Source organism: Benincasa hispida, chromosome 6 (assembly GCF_009727055.1).
Source record: "Benincasa hispida cultivar B227 chromosome 6, ASM972705v1, whole genome shotgun sequence".
Classification (NCBI taxonomy): Eukaryota; Viridiplantae; Streptophyta; class Magnoliopsida; order Cucurbitales; family Cucurbitaceae; genus Benincasa; species Benincasa hispida.
Window position 1 is genome coordinate 36,687,612 of NC_052354.1, and position 14,517 is coordinate 36,702,128.

The window sequence follows — 14,517 nt, forward strand, 5'->3', positions numbered from 1 at the left end:
TCCCATATGCAAACTACATTTTTTTTTTAGGGGTGGAGGGACATAAGTGCTTGTCGCACACACTATGATGTTTAATCAGAGAGTGAGGAAGTGCATCAAATCAAGGGTTTGAGAGTGGAGAATCAACTTACTTATCTTTTTGCCATAATTAAGAATGTATGTATATGAAAAGTTTGATAGAATAACCAAGCCGATTGAATCGAGCCAAACCCTTAAATTACTTGGGTTAGGGTATGTATTGGGCATGCCCATTTGTTAATGGGTTAGAGTTGGATTTGACCTTAGTCAAGGCTGAGTATGTGAGCTTGTTATACTCTTTCCCTCTCCAGGTCTATTAGGGGTGATGGAGTAGTTTCTATTTGTTCTTATCTTTTGCCTTGTTTGATTGTCTTTGAGTTTGACTAATGTGTCACCACATGTCCGAGACGACGCAGAGCGGCCGACGTCTATTAAAAATGTTAATTTTAAAAGAAAATAAAAAAAGAAGTTGCCACCAATTTTTTTTACAGTGTGATTAGACACCGAATAAAATAAACAATTTTTAGTTAAAAAAACAAATTTTTGATCTTCGGAAAGCTAGAGTTGAGTTCATGAGTCATTGTGTATGGGGAAGGTGTTAGCACCTAATAACACCCGTTTAGAAAACGGGGCCACATCTCATTATCTTGAATTGAAATCATTATTTAAATAAAATTCATTTGAGAAAAATAAGACTTTTTTTTTAAAAAAAAAATAATGTCTTATTTTACATCTCATTATTCCAATATTTGAAGTAATGATTCCATAAAATTAAGTGGAACAATTTCCATCAATTTTGACTATATTGTAATTGAGGGAAAATTCCCCACCTCAAGCAAGTGAAAAACTATTACATTTTCTCAATATCCGTCATAGGAGTCTTTTAAATAAATTATTTTTTTAAACATTAATTAAACTCATTTTTTCTTGGGATCAAATCCGGGACTCATTAAAGATGTGATATTCCTCACCTCAAGAATTCTAAGAAATCGGACTCCCCAAATTTACTAGATCCCCATTCGTAGGCAATTTTTTTTTAGGAAAAAAGGTGCGCGTCTTAAAGAAAACAATATTATTAGAAAAACTTTTGAAATAATATATTTGATTTTTAAATGTTCCAAAATACCCAAAGAAGGTGGTTTAAAGAAAAAATTAGATGACTTAAAAGGAGAGTTAGAAAATATTTTTTTAAAAATGTAGATAAATTTAAATTAAAATCAAAATAAGATTTAATATGAAACATTACACGAGTTAAAAACATACTTAAAAAACACCATGATAATAAATTAAGTAAACATAAAATAACATATTAAGATTTTAACAAAAATTATATCTGGAGATCGATCTTGGACTCCGCCCAATAATTGGATTCCTCACCTCAAAGAATCTGAAGGTCGACTCCCAAATTTCTAGAGATTCGCCATCGAAAATATTTTAGAAAAAACATCATTGAAATAAATATTTAAGAAAAAGAGATTTAAAATTCCATTTTAATAAAACTCCAAACTGAGTTTAATTCAATAGACTGAAATATAAACTTAAAATGTGGCAACTCCTGAAGATGTTAGAGAAAATTTTACAAAAAAAAAAAAACAACATTAAATTTAAATATGTAAAACTACATTGACAAATATACAATTTAACATGCAATTTAAAGCAATAAACTAACGACATTTGATTATTTACAAAAGATATTAAAAAATTTAATAAATCATATTGGAGGTCGATCTTGGACTCCAAAGAATCAACTTTCTTACCTCAGATTCTAGAAAATCGAATCACCAAACATTTCTAAATTCGTCGTCGAATTTTTTTTAAAAAAGAAAATTAATTTAAAGGTATTAACAACTAAATAACTATTAGTAAGAATATATCGAATTGACCAAAAAAAACGGAAGAAAAAATATAATATTTAAATATACATTATAAAAAAAATGAAAAATTGCTAAAGAAACAATAATCAATGTTATAAAAAAAAAGAATTAAATCAAAATACTAATTATTAACAGAAAATAAAGATGAATATATAAAGAATAAAGTTTAAGAATAAACTCACAAAGCAAAGAAATAATAAAGAAAAAAATGGGTTGTTTTTAAATATAAAAAAATGAACAAAAATATTTATAAAATATAGCAAAATTTTAAAATTATACGCTGATAGATACTGATAGACTTCTATCAGTAAGATACTGATAGAAGTCTATCAATGTCTATCAGCGCCTATCATTGATAGTTCTAAAATCTTACTATATCTTGTAAATATTTTCAATAGTTTTACCATTTGAAATAATTTCACAAAAAAAAAATTAATAATAATAACCAAATTGAATTTTTTTTTAACTAAGTTATCTTTTTTCCTCATCTATTTTGTTTTACTCCCTTCTCCTTTTTTACTCTAAACACTCGATTTTTTTCTCATCTCTCTCTTATTTTATTAGTAAAAAGAAACTCACAAGGAAAAGAAAAGAGAAGAAAAAACAAATAATGAGTAAGAAAAAAAAAGACAAATAACAAGTTGTGAAGCAATATGTATAAATAAATAAAAGAGAAACTCACACGACAACAAAGAAATAATTGTAATAGAAAAGAATATGGAGAAATAAGAATAAGAACAATAACCAAATATCTAACTCTTTAGTTTTTTTTCCCTCTTTTTATGAGAGCTTGAAGAAAAAAAGAAAAAAGAAAAGTATGGATCCTTGGGATCAAAACCTTATCAATACATCTCCAACTAAGTTAGAATTTTTCTTGTGTGTTGGATTCTTGACTTTTTTTTTTTTTTTTTTTTTTTTTTTTTTTTTTTTTGGTATGGAACTCTTCCTTGATGTATATAAGGATGGGGGCTCTAGGGTTTCTAAAGAAGAGAAGATTTGGGGTATAGTTGCTAGGTTTTTTTTAGAAGAGAAAAGGGGAATTTTGGGGTTGATGCGGATGGAGGCTCTTTAGGGTTTCTAAAGAAGAAGTGTTCGTACGAAATTTCAAGAGAAATTTATTTCGTGGAATTTGAACTTTGTATTTGTATTAATTTTGTAGAAATTGAGTACAATTTCTAATGCATAATATTTTGATGCTTTCCAAATAAACTATAATCTTTAAACTTGTTGATCTTCTTGAATGATCGGTATTTGAGCTTGTTGATCTTTTTGGATGATCGGCCTTTGGGGCTTGATGATCTTCTTGGACGATCGGCCTTTGGGCTTGTTGATCTTCTTGGATGATCGACCTTTGGGCTTGATGATCTTCTTGGACGATCGACCTTTGGGCTTGTTGTTCTTTTTAGATGATTAGTGCTCGTATGAGGCTCCCGGACAAACTTGTTTCGTGGAGTTAAACTTGAGTTGGTGTTGGTGTTGATGTTGATTTGATGCGATATGGTTCGATCTCTAATACTTGATCCTCTGATTCTCTCTCAGTCGAATGTGTACCCTTGATTTGAGGAAGTGAAGCGCGTGATGTTCTTGGAGTTGAAGTCTTGGAAGAATGCTTGTATCTTCGAAGTGAAGAAAATCGGAATCACAATTTCCATGAGCAGCGGAAGTAAGACTATTCCAAATTACAATCATGAATTAACATATGTTTACAGTCCACTTCAAAACAAACGGTTATACAATTACAATGTAAAAATTACAGCATAAACAAATACCAAATGTACAGAGGGGAAACTCTACACACATATGCAGAAGCATCTCCACGCTTCGATGCACACTCTGATCGAACAACAACAGCAACCACGAACACTCGATCTACACGACCGCAACACCGCACGAACATTTTGCGCTCGTTCTCAACGATCTCCTCGGTCATGATCTCCTCCGCAACACGAACGAACACCACGCTCGTCCTCAGTGACACGAATGGCCTCCACAGTACCACGAACGACCTCTAGAAAATCTCGACGATTGCGAGTTGAGTCTGACACCACCAATAAGACGACCTTGTATTCTCGGTGTGAGAATTCAGATGGTGGGCTCTGTTCGGACTTGCTATGAGGCAGACGAACGGAGGAAACAATGATTGTATACACGACTGAGTAAGTGGGAGATGGCTGAGACCTCTCACATAGGTCGATGTCCAATCGTTTAGATAAAGCTATGCGACCGCTTAGCAAATGCTATGTGATCGTTTAGCTCTATCGTTCAGCCTAGTCTGTCGTGTACAGACTCTACACGATCGTTTATCTTGGGCCAACGATCGTCTAGCAAAAGCTATGTGATCGTTTAGTAAAAACATGCACGATCGTTTAGCTCGCACTTGTATGATGTTTAGCTCGCCCACCTGTCGTTTAGTAAATCTGTATTTACTTGACGACTTAGTGAGTTTCTTTTCGCGGAGAGAAGACTCAAAAAAAACTTTTCAAAACTTTTGTAAAAATTCTTTTTCAAATAGAAACCAATTTTTCAAACTTTTCAGAGTCTAGTCATCTCGTGGTCTAGGTCTTATACAAACTCTTTGTATAGGACACCCCCGCTCCACGTCTCCACATGAATGGCCAAGATCTACCATCTGTAGTAGTTTACAACACTTGCAAATCTCTACAAAACGGGCCGTATCCGTAGTGTCACCAAGATCAGATATCCCACCTTAATCCTTATACTACAAACCTATTTAGGTTATCAATTAAGGCATGATCCATTTGTATATCACATATACATGCCTAAGTTCACATAAGATAACCAAGGAACTTTGTTATTGGATATGTATAAAGGCCAGAATTAAATAATACTTATTTTATTCATTGAACAATGTGTATCTTTACAAAACAATGAGACTCCGGGAGAATTAGCACACCAATCCCAACAATCTCCCATTTGTCTTAATGACTTGAGAGACTAATGTACAATACAATATAAAAATGTACAATATGCAATAAACTAGGGCATACCCCAGTATCATCTCCCACTTGTCCTAGACAAGATGCCGCATGTCTCGTAGACTCAGACTCTCCAGGTGACCCTCGAACACGTTAGCTGTGAGGGCCTTTGTAAAGGGATCAACAACGTTATATCCCGTAAGGATCAGATCCTTATCTCCATACACAAGTATGTAGACCCTCGTTCTTCGAAGATACTTGAGGATCGTCTTGACCCATTCATCTTTGTCAACATCCTCTATTGCTTGCTTAAAAGACAATGGATTCTCGACCCCATCATTCGTAATGACGTTATGGGCTTCAGGAAAACTCATGTAGCGATCCGGTGGGTTCAGAACCCTCCTACTACGTCAAGGCAGTCTAAACTCTTAAGCTAGTTGACTAGACGTCCCGACCTCAACAACTCTTGTTGATCTGTCGGTCTGTTCAACGACTCGTTTTGAACCCTCAGTAGTCTCAGTCTCACTTGAGATCTCACCTAAAACAAGCTTACTTCGTGGCTGATGATCCCTCATGTGATCTTCTTCCAAGAAGATAGTATTAATGGAAACAAACACTTTGTTCTCACTCGGATCATAGAAGTATCCTCCTCTCGTTTCCTTGGGATAGCCTACAAAGAGGCAAACCTTTGAATGCGATTCCAATTCTTGGGTTAGTCGCTAGCACATGTGCCGGACAACCCCAAATCCTAAAGTGGCGTAAACTACCTTTATGGCCTCTCCATAACTCAATAGGTGTTTCAGAAACACTTTTTGAGGGAACGTTGTTCAGGTTATAACATGCAGTCTGCACTGCATAACCCCAAAACGAGTCTGGAAGATGAGCATAACTCATCATAGACCGAACCATGTCCAACAAGGTCCTGTTTCTCCTTTCTGATACACCATTCTGCTGAGGTGTACCAGGGGCCGAGAGTTGGGATGCAATCCCATGTTCCATCATATAGTTCTGGAATTTGAGGTCTATATACTTTCCACAACGATCAGATCGTAGTGTTTTTATCTTCTTACTTAACAAGTTTTCAACTTTAGCCTTATACTCCTTGAATTTGTCAAGGGTTTCAGACTTACGTTGCATTAGGAAGAGAAACCCAAACCTTGAATAATCATCTATGAAAGAGATGAAATATTCATACCCACCTCGAGTTCTAACATTTATTGGACCACAGAGGTCTAAATGTACAAGCTCTAAGGCTTCTTTGGCTCTGTAACCAGTAAAAGGTCGTTTAGTCATCTTACCTTTGAGGCATGATTCACATACTAGCAAGGAGTTTTCTTCTAAACTCTTCAAAAGTCCACTTTTTACCAACTTTTCAATCCTATTGAGGTTGATGTGACCTAACCTTGGATGCAAAAGATGGGCGTTTTCCTTTGGAGAAACATTTGGTCTTTTAGCTGTTGTTGTTGTATTGAACATTTTAGTATTAAACAAGGCTTTTATGACTAACGGCCTTAGTACATATAAGTTATTTTCCATTGAACCATAACCAATCTCCATTCCAGTCTTGAAAATAAAAGTACATATAAGTTTTTTTTTTTTTACCCTAACTAAATTGGTTACTTTAACCAAACTAAAATAAAAGTTAAAAAAAAGGTAAAAGTTAGCATAAAAAAGGTAGAAAGTCACAAAATTAAGAAAAATTAAATTAATAATTAAATTTATTTTAAATAAGTCTAGAAAAAAATAGGTGGCTACAGCATGCCCTTTTTCGTACATCCTTGTAGAATAGAAGGTGGATGAATGTGTATCCACTATTTTGTCGAGATAAAATACTTTAAATGTATTAACGATATCTAAAACCAGGGATAAAACAACCGCCTCAAGATGAAATAAAAAGAGCTAGAGGCTAGGGATAAATAAACGCTATCACAGCAAAAAGTGTGTCAATGGCAAGGGATAAACAAACGTTACATGACAAAAAATAAAAAATAAAACATTGAGGGCTTAGGATAAACAAGCACCTCCATAGTGAAAAAGTTTCAAGAGCCAAGAATAAACAAGCTCCTCATGACAAAAAAAAAAAAAAATTGTTGGAGGCTAGGTATAAGCAAGCGCCATCGCAACAAAAATAAAATGTTGAGGGCCAAAGATAAATAAACACCTCCGCTACAAGAAAAAGAGGTTGAAATCCAAAATACTAAACTCTCTTGTTGTTTGAAGTATGGATCATTGGGACTAAAGCCCTACCAATACATCTTCAACTAAGTTAGAGTTTTTCTTATGTGTTGAATTCTTGACATTGTAGAGATTTTTTTTTGTGTGTGTGTGGAACCCTCCCTTGATGTATGTAAGGATGGAGGCTCTAGGGTTTTTAAAGAAGAGGGGATTTAGGTTATAGTTGTTAGGTTTCTTTTTGGAAGAGTAAAGGATAATTTTGGGGTTGTTGTGGATGGAGGCTCCTTAGGGTTTCCAGAGAGGAAGGAGAGTTTTTTTTTTTTTTTTTAAATAAAAAAAAAGAAAAAGAAAATGGTGATAGGATTTTTTTTAGGAGAAAGTTGGGAATTTAAAACTCAAAAACTTTATTCCAAATTTTATTTTCTTATTATTGATTTTTATTTTAAATTTGAAATTTTACCAAACTTGTCCTTCCTTAAAAGGAAGGACAACTTTGGCAACTAAAATAAAATTCAAATTTTTTTTTCATATTTTGCTTATTTTTGTGACGCTAACTAGATTAGTTAGTTTAACCAAAGTAAAATAAAGTTAAAGGGTAAAAATTGCATAAAAAGTGAAAAATAACAAAATTAAGATAAATTAAATTTATTTTATTAATAAGGCCAGATAAAAATAGGTGGCTACATAATGTTGCTTATGTACTATGATATAAAATTTCCCACTTAACCCCCACTTAGTATTGTTTCATCAAGTTCATTTGAATCATTTGAGTTATACCACCCTGTGAAAAGAAAGTTGAGTTATATCTTTTAAAGGATAGACACTACACATGAGACTTCTGATAAAGGGAGACTTCATCCTTGAGGTTTACGGCTAAAGATGCGAGATTGCACTCTTATCCATCCCTTGTAACTTAACATAGGTAGGGTCCAAGAACAAGGCCTTTTGCACACATCCTTCACTCTTTAATGAGTCTCAACTTTCTTCTAGGGAAGCACACTAATCAGATAACTGAATCGACTCCTAAAATTATTCTTAGGGTTTGAAGGTTGGGTGAAAATTTAATTATGTTTTTTTTTTTTTTAAAAAAAAAGAAAAACTAAAGGGAACCAACCTTTGGTTGAGAATCCCACATCGATAAATTTTGAAAAGGGAGTCTCCTTTTTGTACTCCAACCTTGGGCTATTGTTTTGGGCCCCAAGGGGTACCCATGTTTTAGAGGAAGTGAGAAGATAGACCAATGTGGGTTCGATAGACATCTCATACGTGCGCCGCCATCACCGTATGGACGGGCTGGTGAGGCGAGGCGCATTTCTCAGCAGTAGAGTTGCGAAACATCTTAAAGAGAGCGAGCTCCGCGACTCAACCTATAACGAGCTTTTGTTTTGTAGGTTTCATTCCAGACTGTTAGTTGTTGTCCTGTTCTTCGTCTGAAGGTGTTGCTGTCTCCAACAATTTTAAGACGTTACTTTGCCAATTCGCTAATTGCTCTCACTAGCAACAATGACATCCGACCTCAACCGTCCATTTCGGTTCGAATGAGCAAACTTCAAATGATGGAAGCAAAAGATGCTGTTCTTTCTTACCGTCAAGAAATTTGTCGATGCATGTACCAGGGATAGACTAATCGTCTTGTTAGAAAAACCAAACGAACAACAGATAAAAAAAAGTTACTGACTGGGAGGAGAAAATTTTTTTGTGAGAAATTTATATTAAATGGTTTGACTGATGATCTGTATGACTACTACAACACAATGAAGATAACAAAAGAGGTTTGGGACGCCTTGCAAAAGAAGTACGACACTGAGAAGGACGGGTTAAAAAAATATGCTGTCAGTCGTTATCTCAAGTTCTAGACAACAGATGAAAAATCTATAGAGGCCCAGTCCCACGAACTGCAGATGATAGCCCATGAGATAATAACTGAAGGTATGCCTTTAGATGAACAATTCCAAGTTGTTGTTATTATTGATAAACTACCCCCTTTGTGGAATGATTTTAAGAACACGTTGAGGCATAAGACCAAGAAGTTCTCCTTGGAGAGTATCATCACCCGATTAAAGATTGAGGAGGAAGCACGGAAGCAGGAACAGAGGGAGGAGGTGAATGCCATACTTGAGAGATCCGCCTCTACCGCGGTAAAACCTGACCAAAAGTTAAAAGGGACAGAGAGGAAAGGTCAAAACCATGGTTCTAGCAACTAGAACCAACAGAAAAAGCAGAAACCCTCTTCAGAAGAAATGATATAGTTCCTTTGCTTTAATTGTAATAAAACTAGACACATGGCTAGGAACTGTAGGAATAAGCGTCGTCTTGCTGGTCAAGTAAACCTGACAGAAGAACCGTTAATTGCCATGATCACAGAAGTCAATGTGATCGGTGGTTCTGAAGGGTGGTGGATAGACACTGGTGCTACACGCCATGTTTGTTACGACCATAGTCTCTTTAAAACTTATATTGAATCTAAGGATAAGAATATTTTGTTGGGGGACCACCATTCCAAGAGAGTTGTTGGAACCGATGAGGTAGAGCTGAAATTTACCTTCGGGAAGACCCTCATGTTGAAAGATGTCCTGCACACTCCGAAGATAAGAAAGAACTTGGTCTCGGGTTATCTCCTCAACAAAGTTGGATTTACTCAAACAATAGGGGCAGATTTATACACCTATACCAAAAATAATGTATTCGTAGGGAAAGGGTATGCAACTGAGGGAATGTTCAAATTAAATTTAAACCTTAATAAAATAAAATCTTCTGTGTATATGCTGTGTTCTATGAATGTTTGGCATGCTAGACTGTGTCATGTTAATAAGAATTTAATTAGTAACATGATTAGGCTAGAACTAATACCTAAGTTATCCACAAATGAATTTGATAAATGCGAGTATTGTAGTCAGGCTAAAATTACTAAAACTCTGCATAAATCTGTACTTAGGATTTTTTAGCCTTTAGATTTAATTCATTCTTATTTATGTGAATTTGATGGCATCTTGACTAAGAACAGTAAAAGATATTTTATTACTTTTATTGATGACTGCTCTGATTTTACTTTTGTATATTTGTTGAAAAACAAAAGTGATGCGTTTAATGCCTTCAAATTATTTGTTTCTGAAGTAGAGAAACAATTCAATAGAAAGATTAAAAGACATTGTAGTGATAGGGGAACTGAGTACGACTTGGACAACCTTAATGAGTTCTTTAACTCACATGGAATAATACACGAAAAGACTGCACCTTACTCTCCTGTAATGAATGACAAAATCAAAAGGAAAAATAAAACTTTAGTTGAGCTAGTAGTTGCTATTTTACTTAGTTCAGGAGCCGCGTCTTATTGGTGGGGTGAAATCATCCTTACTGTTTGTTATGTCCTAAATAGAATTCCAAAGTCTAAAAACACAACTTCACCCTAGAAATCCTCAAAAATAAAAAACCAAACTTGTCATATTTTAGAACATGGGGTTGTCTAGACTATATAAGGGTTCCATACCCTAAAAGAAGAAACTAGCCGGTAGAGCCTATGAGTGTATCTTTATAGGTTATTCCATAAATAGTAAAGCCTATAGGTTCTATGATCTAGTAAATCAAGATATCATTGAGTCAAATGATGCCAACTTTTTTGAGGATATATTTCCTTTTAAATTAAGAAATAGTGAGGGCTCGGGATCCAGTAGTCTAACCTTTGTTAGAAATCCTACCTCTACAGAGGAAACCAATCTAAAACCTAGAAGAAGTAAAAGAACTAAAACCACCAAGGATTTCTGGATTGACTTCCAGACCTATAATGTAGAAGAAGATCCCAAAGATCTAAAAGCTGCCCTGTCCTCTGTAGATGCCAACTTATGGCAAGAAGCCATAAATGATGAGATGGACTCTCTTGAGTCAAATAGGACTTGACAGTTAGTAGATCTACCCCTAAGTTGCAAGGCAATACGATGCAAATGAATTTTAAGGAAGAAACTCAGACTTGATGGAACAGTTGACAAGTTTAAAGCCAAATTAGTGGCAAAGGGCTTTGGATAAAGAGAAAATGTAGACTTCTTTGACACCTTGTCCTCTATCACTAGAATTACCTCAATCCGTGTTCTCTTCTCTCTTGCTGCCCTTTACAACCTCGTAGTACATCAGATGGATGTAAAGATTGCCTTTCTAAATGATGAACTTGAAGAAGAGATTTACATAGAACAACCTGAGGGTTTTGTAGTCCATGGTCAAGAAAATAAGGTTTGTAAATTAGACAAATCTCTCTATGATCTGAAACAAGTTCCTAAGAAATGGCATGAAAAGTTTGATAACCTAATCCTATCTAAAGGTTTCAAGGTTATGAAAGTGACAAATGCATCTACCATAAAGTTGAAAATAATCTTTGCACTATCCTGTGTCTATATGTAGATGATTTGTTAATCTTTGGGTTGACCTTGCATGTCATAGGTGATGTGAAATTTCTATTGAGTGCAAACTTCGATATGAAAGACTTAGAAGAAACTAGTGTAATCTTAGGTAAAAAATGACTAGGTCTGAAAAGGAAATTTCTTTGGATCAATCTCACTATGTAGAAAAGATTTTAAAGAAATATAATTACTTTGAATGTAAACCAGCTTGTACTCCTTATGACCCCAATGTTAAGTTGTTCAAGAACACTGGTGACAACATTAATCAGTCTGAGTATACGAGCATCATAGGCAATATTAGATACGTTGCTGACTGCATTAGGCTTGACATAGCTTATACTGTAGGATTACTTTGCAGGTTTACAAGCATACCTAGTAAAGAGCATTGGAATGCTATAGAAAGAGTTATGGGGTACTTGAAGAAAACCTAAAACCTAGGATTACATTATCAGAAGTTTCTCGCTGTCCTGAAAGGGTTCAACGATGCTAACTGAAACTCCTTTTCGAATGATTCAAAGGCTAAATGTGGCTTTATCTTTAATATAACAGGCGGAGTTGTCTCTTAGAAGTCCAAGAAATAGATTATTTTAGCCAAATCTACGATGGAGTCAGAAATGATAGCACTAGCGACAGCTAATGAAGAAGCAGGCTGGCTTAGAAGTCTGCTATCAGAGATTCCTTTATGGGAAAAGCCGGTACTAGACATATTGAACTATTGCGATAATACTGCAATAATTGCAAAAGTTCATAACTGTTACTACAATGAAAAGAGACAACAAATACGTCATAAGCACAATACCATTAGAGAGTTTCTCACTACTGGTGTAGTTAGAGTGGATCATATACGAACTGATGAAAATTTGGCAGATCCTTTGACGAAAGAACTGGCTAGAGAGAAGGTTTTCAGAAACCTCATAAAGGATGAGACTCATGCCTATAGAAAGACGAATCACTGTGAGAAAAAACCAACCAATGGACTGGAGATCCCAAGAAACAGGTTCAACGGGTAATAACTGATCACAAGTGATATATAGTGAATCATGCTAAAACAAACACAGAGTTCCATTTCTATGACTTAAAGTCTGAGCATGATATCCTAAAACATATGAGAGGTTGGACTTAATTCTTAATGAGATCTATACTTGATGACAAGTGGGGTACCTAGCTATAGGAGTACTCTTGATAGACTCACGTATGTGAATGTGGAAGTGGGGGCCACTTCCTATGGAGTTTTTTAGGCTAACTCTCTAGAGCATTCACTAAACCGGGATACACATGCTAGGCCTTAAAGCATGGGCTTTTGAAATACACCCTAGTGACACTATGTGTGAGATTTTGTTAGAGATAGCGTTCAAAACCAAGGGTTACTCTAGTATATTTTGAATCATCTACACTACGTAAAGGTTCAAGTTGTAAGACACCTTTACTTATACACAATGTTGTATAGACTGAAACTGCTCGATGAAAAATTTGTTTTTTCTTATGTTTAAATTTTAAAGTGGGAGATTGTTGGGTGAAAATTTAATTGTGTGTTTTTTTTTAAAGGAAAATTTAAAAGGAACCAACCTTTGGTTGAGAATCCCACATTGATAAATTTTGAAAAGGGAGTCTTCTTTTTGTACTCTAACCTTGGGCTATGGATTTGGGCCCCAAGGGGTACCCATGTTTTGGAGGGAGTGAGGATATAGACTAATGTGGGTTCAGTGTGTTGGGGTTAATGCCCTAAACTCTCGTTGGGTCCTATAGTTTGTAAACATTGTATTGAACAAACGCTCGTGATGTAATAATATATGATATTTTTCTTCTCTATTGTCTATGAAACATGGGTTGTTTTATTTGCTTTACCAAAAACCAATAAACTAAGATCCCTGGTTGTCGTTGTAACTTAAGCATGTATGTAGAGGCATACAGGTGGATCATGTGTCTTAAGTGATAACCAAAATGGTCTATAGCATATGGATATAGGAGGGAAACCTTATCTTGGTAATGTTACGGATGCGACCCGCTTTGTAGAATAGTTACAAGTGTTGTGACTTGCTACAAATGGTCTTTAATATTCATGTGGAGACATTCGAGTAGAGACGTCCTATACAAAGGAGTTTGTATAAGACCGAACCACGAATTATTATAGTCTCGTTATATAACGCTGTTCATAGGTAACATGACCCTAATCCTAGGTAAGTTAGGAACTCCTACCTTTGAGGGTAGTCCTTTGATTTGCATGGGTGTGAGTGGCCATATTGCCGACTCAAACCTTTGGGAGCTAGGAACTCACCTACACAAGATTGAATTCACTTCTTCCCCGAAGCAGGGGTAAGTAGATAGATTGCTCCCTTAAGAGATGATTCCGAGGCTTGAACGATGTGACGCCACACACCTTCTCATGACTCGAGAGGTATCCACCATAGTAAGACTATGTTGTATTGTTCATTACAGGGATCAGTGGTACTTAAGGAGTTAGATGTAACTACAGGGGCAAAACGGTAAATTGGCTCGACTATACTTATAAGAATCTATGAAAGGTTATCATATTGTTGATTGGTTATATCCGATGGACACAGAAATATATATGTGGTGGGAAGAGTGCAGCTGTCGATCTTTAATGGAATGCCTGACAGTTAACGGATGGTGGATCTCGTGGCTAAAGAGTTTAGTCAGCTATTCACGTACCATTGGAGCTTTAAGCCATAGATCCATAAGGTCCTCTTGGTAGCTCAATGGATTCAAGTTGAGAATAAGTTTTTAGTCAGTTTGAAGTGTTCAAATTGACAAGAGGGAGTTTGATTATATATGATATAATTAAACGGGTCAATTATATATGATACAGTTGACATGATGTATGAGATACATTAATTAGAGGAAAAAGATATAAATATGATTTATATCTAGTGGAGGATAAAAGGACTATGGTTTATATGTTGTATATGATGTGATATTAAACTATAGGTTATAAATATAATATGATTATATTTATTTCTAACAAACAATTATAAGATAATTGTTGGCAGTTTTTTTCTCCATAACCGAATGAGATAGTGGGAGGTTGCATTCAGTTTTTGTAACTAAAGAATAAAATGAAAATGGTTTTCATTTTGCAAAGAGATCAGAAATCGCTCCACGATTAGT